Below are 15174 nucleotides of genomic sequence, written 5' to 3' on the forward strand. Positions count from 1 at the left end.
AACCCCCTTCATCCGTCTACGTTTGAATGAATAAAGTCGCTGTCTCCTTAATCTTTCTCTGTCCTCTAGATGTTGTAAGCCACGTAACATTTTTGTAAATCTTTTCTGCACCCTCTCCACGTTACCTATTTTATTCCTATATTTGGAGACCAGAACTGAAAACAATTCTCCAAACCTGGCCTCACCAATGCGTTAAACAGTTGCTGCATCTCTTCCAGCTATACTCTAGTCTATGATATGATTTCTGAATGCCAGCAGATCATATCTCAGGATAAGATATTGGACCAATGTTTCCTGCATCTTGGAAGAAACACCTTATTGACCGGAGACACAGCTTATCTCATCCATCCATCAGAACATCTGTCAAGCTCATGTCAAATAAATATGTATAGCATGGACTGAGAAAAGGTGTCGAGCAATGGGTTTGCATATGTACCTCCTGCCAGACTGCCAAGATTCAGTGCCACACTAAGGTACCTCTTCAACATTTCCCGACAGTATGCAGGCAGTTGGAACACGTGCATGTGGACCTGCTTGGACCATTGCCAGAATCTCAAAACATGAGATACATTCTAACAGTTGTAGAACATTTCACGTGCTGACCAGAGGCCGTCCCGTTGCCATCCAGTGACACTGAGACAAGGGCCAGAGCATTCATCGTCAACTGGATTTGGTTTTCCCACATGAATTCAGTCTGCAGAACACAATTCACCCTCATTCCCACTGGCAACTGAAGTCCACTTTTAAGGCCCGACTCACTGGTCCCAGTTTGGTTGATGAGTTGCCATGCATTCTTTTGGGAGTGCACACAGCTCCAAAGTAAGTTATGTCTGCATTTTCCGCAGAGATGCTTTATGGTCTGGTCCTTACAGTTTCATGGGACATTGATTTCACAACCAATTCTGATCTGAACATCCTTCAGCAGCTTCGACATGGTATCACGATCAGCAAAGCTTTTCCTACCCACTGGCTTGGATCCCCTTAACAGAATGTGCCCCACCACTCCTGGACGCTGATTTTGTTTTTGTGCGCAGACAGGACCCAGGAATGCTGTTACAACGACCGTATGAGGACCTTTTCTGCGTGGTGAAGAAGGATGGGTTTGAGTATACTTTGGACATTGGGGGACATTCGCAGCTGTTTAGTTTGGACAGACACAAGCCTGCCCATGTGGATCCCGCTTCACCCATTCAGTGCCTCCAGCCCAGACGATTAGCGTGTCCACCTAAGGTGCATGCAGCTGGTGTTTTACTTTCTGGCGACGGTTCTGGGGGGTGTAGCAGCTGTGTAGCGGGCCGAGTGGGCAAGTTTCTTTGGCGGGCACATGAAATCGTAAGGCAGACAGTTGGGAACTCATCCATTTAATTGACCACATGCACGTGGTGCTGCGTGCCAAGGAACAGCACGTTGGTCTGTGATTTCTCCTGCCGGAAGGTGCGGGACGCTCACAGGGCCCGTGGATCTGCAGCAAACACATAATGATGTCCCACCTTGACCCATGGAGCACAGGACATGCTGTAAATAGAAGAAGCCTGTAAAGACTGAATAAAGCAGTCTTGTGTTGACTAACCTGGTATGTGTGTGTGTGTGTGTGTTGCTGTAATAGCTCTGTCGAAGTAGCCGCTACATATATAAATATTTGGAGGATTATTGCACTTAGAGGATACTTTTCATCCATCTCACAGCCTGTGGGAAGAAGCTATTCCCCAGCCTGTAAGTCCTGATTTTGATGATGGACGTGGTGAAAATGGTCTTTGTACTATTGCTTGAGCCTGATTTGAACAACACTCCCAGTAAATGTCATCTACAGAAAAAGGGAGATCCCAGTGATCCTCACAACTCTGCATCATTCCTGTCTGATGCTTTACAGCAACTGGACCATCCAATGGTGCAGCCAGACAGGAGACTCAACTGCGCTCCTGTAAAATCTCAGGAGGAGAACCGTTGGCCTTGACCTCCTTAGCCTCCTTGGGAAATGTAGGCCCTTCCTGACCAATAAGGAGATGTGATTGTTTTGTGTATTAATACGTTTGCTGTATGGATGGGAATTTTATGTGATTGTATTGTCTATTCTTGCTCTTTAACAATCTTTAGTGGATAGAAAAAGCGCAAATCTAAATAGGTCATATGCATTAAATGGTAGACTATTGAGATGTGCAGAACAACAAAGGGATGTAGGAGTGATGGTAAATAGTTCCCTCAAGGCTGATACTCAGGTAGATAGAGTGGTGAAGAAGGCATTTGGAATATTGGCCTTCATAAATCGGAGTATTGAATTCAAGAGCAGGGAGGTTATGATGAAATTGTACAAGGCATTGGTGAGGCCAAATTTGGAGTTCTGTGTACAGTTTTGGTCACCAAATTATAGGAAAGATATAAACAAAATAGAGAGAGTGCAGAGAAGGTTCACAAGAATGTTGACAGGATTTCAAGGTTTGAGTTACAGGGAAAGGTTGTGCAGACTGGGGCTTTTTTCTCTGGAGCGTAGAAGATTGAGAGGGGACTTGATAGAGGTGTTTTAAGATTTTAAAAGGGACAGACAGAGTAGATGTGGATAGGCTTTTTCAATTAAGAGTGGGGGAGATTCAAACTGGAGGGCATGGTTTAAGATTGAAGGGGTAAAATTATAAAGGGAACATGAGGGGAAATTTCTTTACGCAAAGGGTGGTAGGGATGTGGAATGAGCTTCCGGCAGACGTAGTTGAGGCGGGATCATTGGTTACATTTAAGTATAGACTGGATAGTTACATGGAGAGGAGAGGACTGGAGGGGTATGGACTGGGTATTGGTCAGTGGGAGTAGGAGGGTGGGAATTTGTTATGGCACTAGTTGGGCCGAACTGGCCTGTTCTGTGCTCTAACTGGTTATATTGTACCTTAGGATGTACAATCATGTACAGATTGTCTTTAAATAGTCATTTGGCCCAGATGTCTTTTCAGTCCAAGAATACTTTCAGTTACAGGCTGATTTTGAACAATCACGCCAATGATTCTTAAACAAACATCGTTTTTAATTTTCTTTAAACAAAAAAAAAATCAGGATCAAACTTTAACTTATCACTATTAACAGTCTTCCATTACCACCATCTAATTTTAAGTGCAGGTGTATTTAATGTGCATAAAGTTCTTTGACACAACTCCAAGTTCACCGGTGTCTATCAATTCTTATACTGTGCACAGAATTCAACATTTATGAATTTGCACCAAGCTCTGGTGCTTAAAAGTAAATGTGTACCCTCCAGTAAGGCTCTTATTGGTTTCAGAGAGGGATTGCTTGCTCATTGGACACACATAAACTGATTCCCTCTGATCAGCCACTTTGGTGTCTTGCCAAAGAAACTTGACCCATCAGGGTTTTCCAAATGATAACCTCTTCTGCAGGTCACCATAGAGTTCCTTTTGTTTCCCTTTTTTCAAGTGAAACATCATTTCTATCCAGCTATTTCTTCATATGGACAACAAAGTTTTTCAACATGCTGAACTGAGAACTAACACCCCGTCTTCAAAACAAGATGCCAGCTTGCCATCTCTCTCTCTCTCTCTCTCTCTCTCTCTCTCTCTCTCTCTCTCTCTCTCTCTCTCTCTCTCTCTTCTCTCTCTCTCTCTCTCTCTCTCTCTCTCTTAGAAAAAGCCTATTTGGTCTCTCCTCTCTGCTTGCAAAACCACATGAACTTCTTAGAACAGCAAACTGGAACCAGCCAGATTACTGCACCAGACCCAAACTTCTGAGTCCATTCATCTGTTCCTTTAAAAGCAATAATCAATTTACACCTGCTTTTGAAATTCTTTAGTAAAACAGTCTCCTTGTTTTGTCTTTGAAAAGGCTCTTGGTGCCTGAATGACTCACTCTCAGCCAAGCTCTTGCATTTTAAATAAGAGCTGTATTGTGAAGTGTATGTGTTTGTTTGTGACCTAAACGACTCCTCCAATCCATCTCTTTCAAAAACATCTCTATATACAATATAAAATATATAATCTGTCACAGGACAGACGCAGCAGAGGAGTTGTGATAAAATCAACGGTGTCCTTGCAAAAATAAAAAGTGGGAAGAGGTATAATCTGGTGAGTAGAATTTGTAATAGTTTGAAACTTGAACCTCTCTCTCTATTTCAGGAGACAATTTACTGTCATGTAATTAAAAAGTGTCATATCACACAAAATTGCTTTTTTCCTGCTGTAAGACAAACAGATTCACCTCTGGCAGAAGTTGACTGAAATACCTCTTGCACCCACCATCCCCTGCCACCCTGAACCCTGGGACAAGTCACTGAGGGTCTGTGGATTCTCTTTCAATGCTCACAGACCATCCAAGTCATTGGCAATGTGAGCTCCAGTTTTGAACCTCTGACATAATTAGGAACCATTTAGCACTCACTCGTATCCCAGGACTGATACCTGACACCCTTTTAGCCAGTTTAGACCCAGTCTCTAGCATTCCACAGCCTGGTGTGAGTTCCTTGACTGCTATGTCCAGAAGCCCACAGCCTGCGTGGGTTCCTCTCTTGAAGTCACCAACAGGAGACTTCTTAGTTACAAATTAACTAAGAGGAGAATCTCACATGTCTAGATGAATGGAAATGGCATTATTACAAATTGAAGCCTTAAATTTGAATATTCAGGTGCCAAATTTGCAAATTCATAGAATATATATTTCTCAAGCTATTTGTAATCTTTTTCCAAAGGAATACAACCTTGAATATTTGCATGTCATATTGGCATCCCTAAAAATATATGTATATCTTATTTCCAAGTAAGTGCAATACATGTCCTCATCACCGCTAACGTTAATTTAACAAATTTCAATTGATATATTAATAGATTTAATTTGGGCCTTGTTCCTTCAATATTTCCTAATAAAATTAAGGTCAGATTCTGCGGAAAAACATATCCTATAACTTGTTCCATTAATATTGTCATTCTCCTCAAAAAGATCTTGCATTAGGACAAAGATAAGTTGAATGCAAGAAAGTTGCAACACCTTCAACACACCTAAAACATTGATCTGATAATTCTGATTTTATTCTACTCAATTTCACTGGTGTAAGAAGTAACTGTAGAAGAAAAACTAGTTGTGAATTCCTTCCTCACTGCTGCAGTGTGGAACTCTGGTCAATAGTTCCAGACTGCTGAGTTGAAGTGAATTAATACATCTCCCCTGGATCACATAATCTCTATTGCCAAATCATCTTCCTGTAGAGCTTTTCAAATCCAACAGCCTGAGTCACCTGACTCCAGGGGCAGCTTTCAGATAAAATCCTTTCTGACATCTGCTACATGACTGATGTCAAAACAATTATACTGAACTAATTTGTATATTACATTGAGATCCTTATATTGATCTGCCCATATTTGCCAATCAATTACAATATTCAGATCCATTTCCCACCTTTGTCTCAACTTATGAACTCCTCATTTTAAAGTTCCTACTTGTAATAAAGAGGACATCATCAAATAATTGTTTTTAACAATTCCTCTTATAAGGAATTTCTATTTCAGTACAACATAGTTGGTCCTAACTTATCCTTCAAATATGCTCTAAGTTGGAAATAGCAAAAAGATTGTGATGAGGTATACGATATTTATTTCTCAATTGCTCAAATGACATTAATTGACCCCTTTCATAACAATCTTCAACATTTATAATCCCCTTATGAAACCAGCTATCCAGAAATTGATGATCCTTTAAAAAAGATACGAGGATTTTGAATCAAAGCCATTCTGGGTGATGTACATCCACTTACACCAATTTAATCATTTATTTTATTCCATATATTAATCAAATGTTTCAACAATTGTGTATCTTTATCACCAACCATTAATTTTGATTCCCACTTGTACATAAATTCTTTTGCTTTTCCCTCTCCTATTTTATTTGATTCTATTTTAACCCTTTCAAAAAAAGAAGCAAGAAATCTCATTTGAGCTGCTCCATAACAATTTTTAAAATGAGGAAGCTGCAGTCCTCTCAATGCAGAATTTGCATTGGGTTACTTGTAACATGGGATTCAATCGGAAATGGGTTCATGTCACATAAAACCACGATGCAGCATGTTTTCTAAGAATGGGATGCAAGAGGAGGGTTGACTAGGTCTCCAGCAGGATATAGATCACAACATATAGGAGCAGAAGTAGGCCCTTCGAGTCTGTTCCACCATTCTTCCACTCACCCCCACTCCTCAACTTTCTCCCAATAACCCTTGATTCCTTGTCAATCTCTGCCTTAAATACACCCAATGACGTCACGTGGGTTTCACGACCCACTGACACAATCAATTTGTTCCACATTTGTTTTAAATTGACACCCTTTTATCCTGAAATTATGCTCTCCTGTCCTAGAATCCCCTACCATGGGAAACATCTTTGCCATATGTACTCTGTCCAAGCCTTCCAGCATTTGAAATGCCTCTGAGGTCCCCCTTATCCTTCTGTACTCCAACTAGTACAGTCAAAGAGTCGACAATTGTTCCTCATACACTAACCCTTTCATTCCTGATATCATTCCAGTAAATGATCTCTGACCTTCTCCAACACCAGCACATCTTTTCTCAAATACAGCACCCAAAACTCGAATTCTGATTGAATGGAAAGGCAATTCTCCAACGACACAAACACAACAGTTACATGATATTATGTCTTGTTGATATTTACCACTCGGGAAGGTTCTTGTTGGTTTTCAGATAGAGGTGTGTTGTTCAGGCAAGCATTAGTGTTTTTGTGACTCAACGTACCAGCATCTGAAGTCCGTTTTCTCTTCAGAAAAGCTTGATAGCTTAAGCATGGAGCAGAGCTGAGCCACGACTTTGCAGGTATTTAAGGGAGTGTGTGGGCAGGGTTTGTTCTGGACCAACAATCTCACCAAATGACTCTGCTTGAAATCAAGATTCAAACTATTTTGAGGAATACAACAGGAATTGTTCAACAAGAGCCTGGTGTTCCCTGAGGAGTTTTCTTTCAATAGTGGAAATTATTTTTTTTTAAAGCCCGTTAATCTTCCTGATACAGATCTTTCTATTTAACTTTCAGGTTGCTATCTGTTGTTAACTTGGAGGCCTTTAATGGGGTGACTGGGTGGAATCTTTGCTTTAACCAAGCAGTTCTCTTGCAATTTTCCAGCTGTAGGATGCGGTGCAGTTGCTTGCAAGTTTAGCAAGTGGGATGATGATGTGAAACTGCAAGTCACAGCGTCATTTTTGTTTTTGAAAATGCCAAGGTGAAAATTTTAACGTTAGTCTTCTTGGTTTGCTTAAGTTTACAGAGGAGATGTTGGGTCAAGCTGAGAAGACAGAGTTGGATGCCCATTTAGCGAATCAGCTGAGCAAAGCAGAAAGCACAAAACGAGGGGCTGAAAAATTAATGAAGCAAACTGAAGTGCCTTTGAACCCAAACCCAGGTAAAGAAATTAATTTGAGCAGCAATACTTAAGAGATCAAACGATTTGGGCTTTTAGTGGTGTCCTATTTAAATGAACAAAATCTGATTAGAATAGAAGTTTATCTAATGTTTGGAAGTTGCCACAAAAAAATGGAGCATATAAATAAGATGTTGTAATTAAGATAAATGAACAATACAATGAGCCTGGTGTCACAGTATCTGCTTCAGTCTACAGTACATCACCATTAAACCTGGTCCCCACTTTACTCCTGGTGTCAAATTATCTACCTCAACATACTGTAAATCACTGTTAAACTTTCTCCCCCTGTGAACCTGGTGTCACAGTATCTGACACAGTTCATAGTATATCACTGTTAAACCTCACAAATGTGAATCCTACTATAAAATAATGCACCCCTTCTAAGTCTCACAGTATTCTAATCCCCACCTATTTTAAAAATTCCAAAAAAAAGAGAAACATCAATCCCAAAACAAGTTACTCAAGAGTAGTAGCCCCCTAAAAATCTGGGTGTGGTAAAGTCCACAAGTGGCATGTGACTAAAGGACTCATTGTCACCCACCCCCAGTCAGACTTTCACAAAGTACTGAAACAAAAACATTCAACCCAGTGATTCCAGTCCCACTGATTGTTCCGGATCTTCAATATCGAGAAGACTTTGTGTCAATTCAACTTTTTTCCCATTCTTTCCATATTTTCCAATCTTCCCATTTCCATTCCCATTGACCTTTCCCTTTGGTGACAATGGTGACGATCGCCCACTTCCTCATACATCTGGCAATGAATAAGCAAATATTAAAGCATCGTGGTCATTCTCAAAAAACTGAGATTGAAAATTCCCATAAAAATCTTTCAATACTGCCGCATAACGAAAAGCAAATTTATATCCCTTTCGCCACAATACTTCTGAGGCTGAATTAAATTCTCGGTCTCTTCTGATAATTTCTTGACTCAGATCTGCATTAAAAAAAACCCTATTATTTTGAACCATCAGTGGATCCTGATTTTGCCGTGTTTTCTGCACCACCAATCGGAGGATCATCTCTCTGTCTTGATATTTAAAAGAGCGAATCAAAACTGCTCGTGGTAGTTGGCCTGGAAACGGTTTCTTCCTTAACGCTCTGTTTGCTCGATCTAATTCCAGTCCATCTGGAATAAATTACCTGCCCTACACTTCTGGGATCCATTTCTTCAAAACCTACATCGGATCCGAACCTTGCATATCTTCCGGAAGACCTACTATCTTAACATTATTTCTACGACATTGGTATTCTAATGAGCCAAACTTCTTCAATAATTCCTTCTTCTGAATCCCCCAATCTACAAAAGGATCTTCCACTATTTCCATTTTTTCTCTATTATGCTCCATTTGACTCTTGCATTCAAGAAAGCCTCCTCAATCTTTTTAAAATGATCTTGCACAGTATCCACTGATCGTGTCCATCTCGTAACATCACTCTTAACTACATTAATATCTTGCTTCATAAAAGTTATTTCTTCACACACAGTGTTCATTTTAGTTTTCATTTCTGAAAATCCTTGAGTCATCTGATGAGTCATCTGCATTGATATATTTGCCATATCTTCCATGAGCTGAGCAATCCCTTCCCGAATTGGAAACACAGAATCCAGTCCAGGATCCATCACCTCCATTTGAGGCTGACCTTCTTTTGCCGCAGTCCCCAGTTCTTGAAATTCTAATGAAATTGAGCATCTTCTTCCTCCATAGCAATAGGTCCTCTTCCGGTGCTGCTGTGGGTCTGGACACCCGACAACAGTGTGCCGACCTCGTCAGTTCACCGTCGATCAGGCTCCCCCACAGCCCACACCTTCTCCAAAGGTTTGTGGACCCTCAACACACTGTGCATGCCCAGTAGGGCCACCGACTACGCAGTGCGTCTTCTGATGCTACACTGTACCTCTCCTGACCACCAGGCAATGCTGAACGCTTATGTGCCTGTCCTCGCTCAGCTGGCCCGCCCTCACGCCTGTGTTCATGAGTGCACGAGTCAAAACCGCTGAACTCATCGCTGAGCTGGTGCCATCTTGCGATAGCGCAAGTGGTGCCGACGAAATACTTCGCCGGGCAGGAATCCTCTGAGGCTTGGAGACGCCAGTCAACGACTCCGTTGCTTCAAGTTGAACTCGGCCATAATTCTTCAACACTTTTGTAAGGTAATTTCTTCTGGAACTGAGTTTTCGATTTTTTCACATTTGCAGCCATTTTGATCCTCCACTATTCCAAAGTCTATAAACAGTATTTTTAATCACTTTTACAACTTTTAAAATCGAGCATTTAATAGTCTAACTGGGGAAGGGTGGAACCACATGTCCACCCTCTGCACCATCTTGTCACAGTATCTGACACAGTTTATAGTAAATCACTGTTAAACCCTCACATTACTGTGAATGCTGTCTCTCAGTTTCTGCCTCAATCTACCGTTCATCAACATTAAACCTTCTCCCCCTGTTAACTTCGTGTTAAAGTATCAGCCTAAGTTTACCACACATCATCATTAAACCTTCTCCCCATTGGGAGACCGGTTTTACTGTATCTGCCACAGTTTATCGTACATCACTATTATACCTTCTCACTACTGTGAACTCGGTGTTACAGAGCCTGCCACTCTACCGCTCATCACCAGAAAACCTTCTCCTCAATGTGAGCCTGGTGGTACTGTATCTGCCACAGTTTAGTGTACATCATCATTAAAAATTCTCCCCAATATGAAGCTGGTGTCACTTTATTTGCCAAAGGTTATCGTACAACTCTGTTCAACATTTTCCCCACTATGAACCCGGTGTCACAGTAACTGCCTCAGTTTCCCATACAACACCAATAAAGCTTTTTTTCCCCATTCTGAGCCCAGTATCAATGTATCTACGTAGTCTCCTGTCCATCACCATTAACCTCCACCCACAGTGAACCAGATTTCACAGTATCTGCCTCAGTTTATTATACATCATTTTAAAACCTTCTTACTACTGTAAACCTGGAGTCACAGATTCTGCTTTATTCTACCATACTTCTCTGTTAAACCTTCTCAGTACTGTGAACACAGTGTCTCAGTATCTGCCAAGGTCGTCGATTGTACATCTCCGTTAAATATTCTCCCAACTGTGAACCTGGGGTCATAGTGTCTGATACAATTTATCGTACATTACTGTTAAACCCGCCAGATAAGCTCCAGATAACGAAAGAGGACTTCTCGCATCTACAGGAACTGGGGATCATTCATCGCTCTGACAGCCCTGGGGCTCACCGCTCCACCTGGTCCCAAAAGCCTCCGATGGCTGGCACCCCTGCGGAGATTATCGACGGCTTAATGATATGACAGTATCTGACCGTTACCCCATCCCTCACATTCAGGACTTTATGGCCAATCTGCATGATATGAGAGTATTCTCCAAGGTCAATCTGGTGTGCGTGTATCATCAAATCCCATTGCACCCCGAGGACATCCCCAAAACGGCCATCATCACACCCTTCGGTTTGTTCGAATTTTTATGCATGCCTTTCAGGCTCAAGAACACCGCCCAGACATAATGCACCTCATGGATACGGTGCGCAGGGATTTGAATTTTGTGTTCATTTATCTGGATGACATTCTTGTCGCCAGCAGAGACTGAGCACAACACAAGTCTCACCTGCAAACCCTCTTCTCCCGACTGGCTGAATTCAGCCTAATGATCAGCCCGGCCAAATACCAGTTTTGTGCAGAAGAAAATTTGGATGGGATGAAACTAATCCAGAATCCATTGCACAAGATTGGAAAAATTAGATTGAGCGTCTTCAAATACTTGGAAGTTTTGAAGTCAACAGACTTTGGGGTGGCCACATTTGCTCAGTTACACCATTTTTCTGATGTAAGTGAAGGTGGTTTTGATCCTGTCAGTTACTGAGTCCTGTGAAATAACCAAGTGTGAGTAGATGGTGGATTTGTAATGGGAAAAGACAGAGTGGCTCCATTAAAGTCAGTCACCAGACCTTGAATGGAATTGACTGCTGCTATTATGGCGAGCAAAATGGACGCTATGTTAAGAAGAGAATTACAGATGGAGTTAGCAGATCCTGTGTTTTGGACTGATAGAACATCAGTGCTTAAATATATTAATAATGAAATCATGTGGTTTCATCTCTTGGTGACTAACAGAGAGAATGAAAACCTGGACAACAACAAATGGCAGATTTACCACAGGACAGAGTTTCACCTGATGAATTCCCATTTACATCCGTGGAAGTTGATTATTTTGGTCCTTTGCAAGTAAAGTGAGGACGAAGTGTTGAAAAACGATATGGAGTTATTTTCACTTGTTTGACTATGAGAGCAATTCATATTGAAGTAGCGTCATTGCTTGATACAGACTCTTTTATTAATGTTCTTTGGCGTTTTATTCCTAGACGTGGTCAAGTCAAAAAATTATGTTCTGATAATGGATCTAACTTTACAGGAGCTCAACTAGAATTATGAAAAGTTATTCAAAATTGGAATCAACATCAAATTCCTGATACATTACTTCAGAAAGAAGTTAATTGGATATTTAATCCACCCATAGTTATGGGTGTGGTACGGGTAAGGGTTAGTTGGTTGTGGAGAACGTTTACAAAGGTCTGTACTGGGCAGTACTGGGCAGCAATGCTTAATGTTGTAATGGATGCGGAAGCTCTGGGAAGGGGTAAGGGAGGGACTGGCCAGGAAGTCTGCAGATGCTGGGGCCGAGGGCAATGCACAAACATGCTGGGGAAACTCATGGATAGTTTTGTGAGGAGCAGGTCCTGCATCACGAGTCAAATTGAGTATTTCGAGGAGGTGTCAAAGGAAATAGATGAAGGTCAAGGTCTGTATGTGCTGCACGTGGATTTTAGTAAGGTGCTTGACAAGGTCGTCACGGTAGCCTCATTCAGAACGTCGGGAGGCATGGGATCCATGGAGCCTTGGCTGTGTGGATTCAGAATTGGCTTGTCTGCAGTAAACAGAGGGTAGTAGTAGATGGAACAGTGACTAGTGGCTCTCCAAAGGGATCTGCTCTGGGACCCCTGCTCTTTGTGATTTTTATGAATGATGATGGGAGTGGAAGGGTGGGTACGTCAAGGGATGACACAGAGGTAGAGATGTTGTAGACAGTGCAGAAGGTTGTCAGAGGTCATCCAGTTTGCAGAGAAGTGACAGATGGAGTTCAATCCTGTAAATACAGATGTACTTAAACAAGCAACTGGTACAGGTTTATTTCCAGAGTCATTTTCAAGGGCATGAATAACAGTTTTTCCAAAGAAGGTTGGAGACCCATTAAAAGTAGCTTCATATAGACCAATATCTTTATTGAATGCGGATTACAAGATCATGAGCGCAGAGCACTTGGTTAATGGCAGGATTAAGAACAGTGTGCAGGACAGAGAAATATTTAGATCCTGCTCCATAAATCGCTCAAGGTTGCTGTGCAAATTGAGAGGGAGTTTAAGATGCTGTATTGTGTGCTAGCCTTCAGGAGTCAGGGATTGAGTTCAAGAACTGAGAGGTAACGTTGCAGATGTATAAAATTCTAGTCAAACCACACTTGGAATATTGTGTGCATTCCTGGGGCGAGAATACCAGTGGACGTCTAAATAAGGTGAGATGAGGGAACTTTAGACAAGATGTGAGGGGGATATTTTGTTGACACAGAATGTAGTGGGTGGCTGGAATGCATTGCCAGGGGTAGTAGTGGAGGCTGGTCCAAAAAAGTCATGAAAAAGATTTTAATTTCGGGACAGGAATAAAAGAAAAACAGAAGGTACTGGTGGAGGGAGGGAAGAGTAATATTGTTATGGGGTAGGTTCAGATGGGTCAGCTGAAGGGACTCGACTGATCCATCCATGATTTGTCCAGCATCTTGCTGCCATGTCGTGGTGAACCAGGGTGTTGCCTGATGGAGACACGGTACTCTGAGATCTGCAGATATAGATTGTGGTTTTCTCCATAACACACTTCCTCAGGTAAAGCAGAGGAAGGGAAAGGCCCTAGTGTGCAGAGGTAGGGAGGGGGTTGATGGGGGAAGAGTTGGGGCCCTCCAAAGTCTTCGTGATCAGGCCTCGGAGACGGCATCTCTATCACTCGTATTTCTCTTCCCAGGAGAAGGAGCGATCTCAGAGACAAGACACGATTCCAGAAGAACATTGCATCCCAGCTGAACAGAGGACGGACAACATCATGATGGCCTGAACCCCTCCCCTTCTCCCTCTGGCCCTGCCAACTCCATTCCCCACTTTTTCCATATACCTTCACCCATTTCCCCCACCCATTTCTCCCCTACCTCTCCTCCATTCCAACCCCCTCCCACTCACCTTCCCTTTCACCTACCCTCACACCTATGCCCTAAACTCAGCCCTCCTCCCTTCACCTCCCCTTTCCCTCTCCTTTGCCCCTCCCCTTCACCTCCTACCCTTCACCTCCTCCCCTTCCCCTCCTTCCCTTCCCCTCCCCTTCCTACCCCTAACTTAGGGGAAGGAGGGATAGGGGAAGGGGGTAGGAGAAAGGAGGTAGTGAGAGGGTAGGGGTAGGTAATGGGGTAGTGGAAGGGGTTGCAGGTATGGGGTAGGATTAGGGGAAGGGGGTAGGTGTAGAGGATAGGGGTAGGGTTTAGGTTAGGGTTGGGGAAGGTGGGTAGAATTAAGATATGGGTCATGGACGGGTAGAGGTACAGTTAGGTTTTGGGTTAGGAGACGTGGGCTCGGGTTAGGTCGAGGTTTAGGGTTAGGTTTAGAGTTTGGGGAAGTGGGCTTGTTTTAGGTTTAGGGGAAGGAGTAGGAGGTAGAGGTGGGGTGTGAGTTGGGGTTTGGGGAAGGTGGGTAGGATTAGGGTTGGGTTTAGGGGACAGCGTAGGGATAGGGTTAGGGGACAGAGTGGAAATAAGAGTTAGGGTTGGGGACGTGGTGTAGTGTTTAAAGGTATCGGTAGTGTTAACGTTAAGGATAGAGTTTGTTAGGGGTTAGGGTTAGGTTGGGGAGGGGAGCGGGGGAGGCCAGCAGGGCACGGGAAATGGGGAAGTGATGGGGGAGGGGAATGGGCATGGGAATGAGGAGGGGTACGGTGTAAAAATGGGAGGTGAATGGAGGAAGGCATCGCTACCCCCTCCCCTCCCCACGCCTACCCCCACATTATCCCTGCCTCCTCTCCTCCTTCCAGAGGAAGCCGGGCCTCATACCAGCCAGAACCTCCCTGTAATTTCAGAGCCTCCGTTTCAGGAAGTGCCTTCGACGCTTGCCGTTGGACAGACATCTTGTATCTTGATTCATTCTATACCGTTGATATTAAATTTAAAAATGGTTTGGTCTTTTTAAGCTTGAACTCAAAAGGCTCGTCCAGATAGACAACACAGAAACAGGACCTTCGGCCCAACTCTCCTGCTGGCTGTGCTGTTGTAATCAGTCCATATTCCTCTCCACCTTTTCATTCTTAGCTCCCATCCAGCTCATGTTGCCTTGTCAATCTCACGGTCTGTGGGAAGAAGCTATTTCCCTCCCTCCATATCGCCTTCCTGATGGCAGGGGGACAAAGATGCTCTTTGCTGGATATCTGGGAGTCTATTTACAGAGCTCATCCCTGCAAAAAATTCAGGGGTCCCTTGCCTTGAGGTTCCACCCATGTTGCCTCTCCCTCAGCACTCTCTCGTCAGAACACAACTGCACCTTCCTTCCCCTCCTCTCCCAGGTCTCAGTATCCCCCTGACAATTCCAGTCAGCTGCCGTGTCTACACCCTGCCCCATCTGCTATCGAATGCCCTGCATCCTCCTTCCCCGTTGGTTTC

At 43.1% G+C, this 15174-nt stretch overlaps 1 long non-coding RNA gene across 2 annotated transcripts in view; it reads left to right on the forward strand.

Annotated features, from left to right (window-relative positions):
* Positions 1 to 13931, forward strand: part of LOC138746382 (uncharacterized) — a 35437-nt gene extending 21506 nt beyond the window's left edge. For both annotated transcript variants that reach the window (XR_011346925.1, XR_011346924.1), the window contains 2 exons: positions 7248 to 7389; positions 13500 to 13931. This is a non-coding gene — a long non-coding RNA (uncharacterized lncRNA). The remainder of the gene's footprint in view (positions 1 to 7247; positions 7390 to 13499) is intronic.
* The last annotated feature ends 1243 nt before the right edge of the window (positions 13932 to 15174 follow it).

The sequence above is a fragment of the Narcine bancroftii genome, chromosome 11 (genome assembly GCF_036971445.1).
Source record: "Narcine bancroftii isolate sNarBan1 chromosome 11, sNarBan1.hap1, whole genome shotgun sequence".
Lineage (NCBI taxonomy): Eukaryota > Metazoa > Chordata > Chondrichthyes > Torpediniformes > Narcinidae > Narcine > Narcine bancroftii.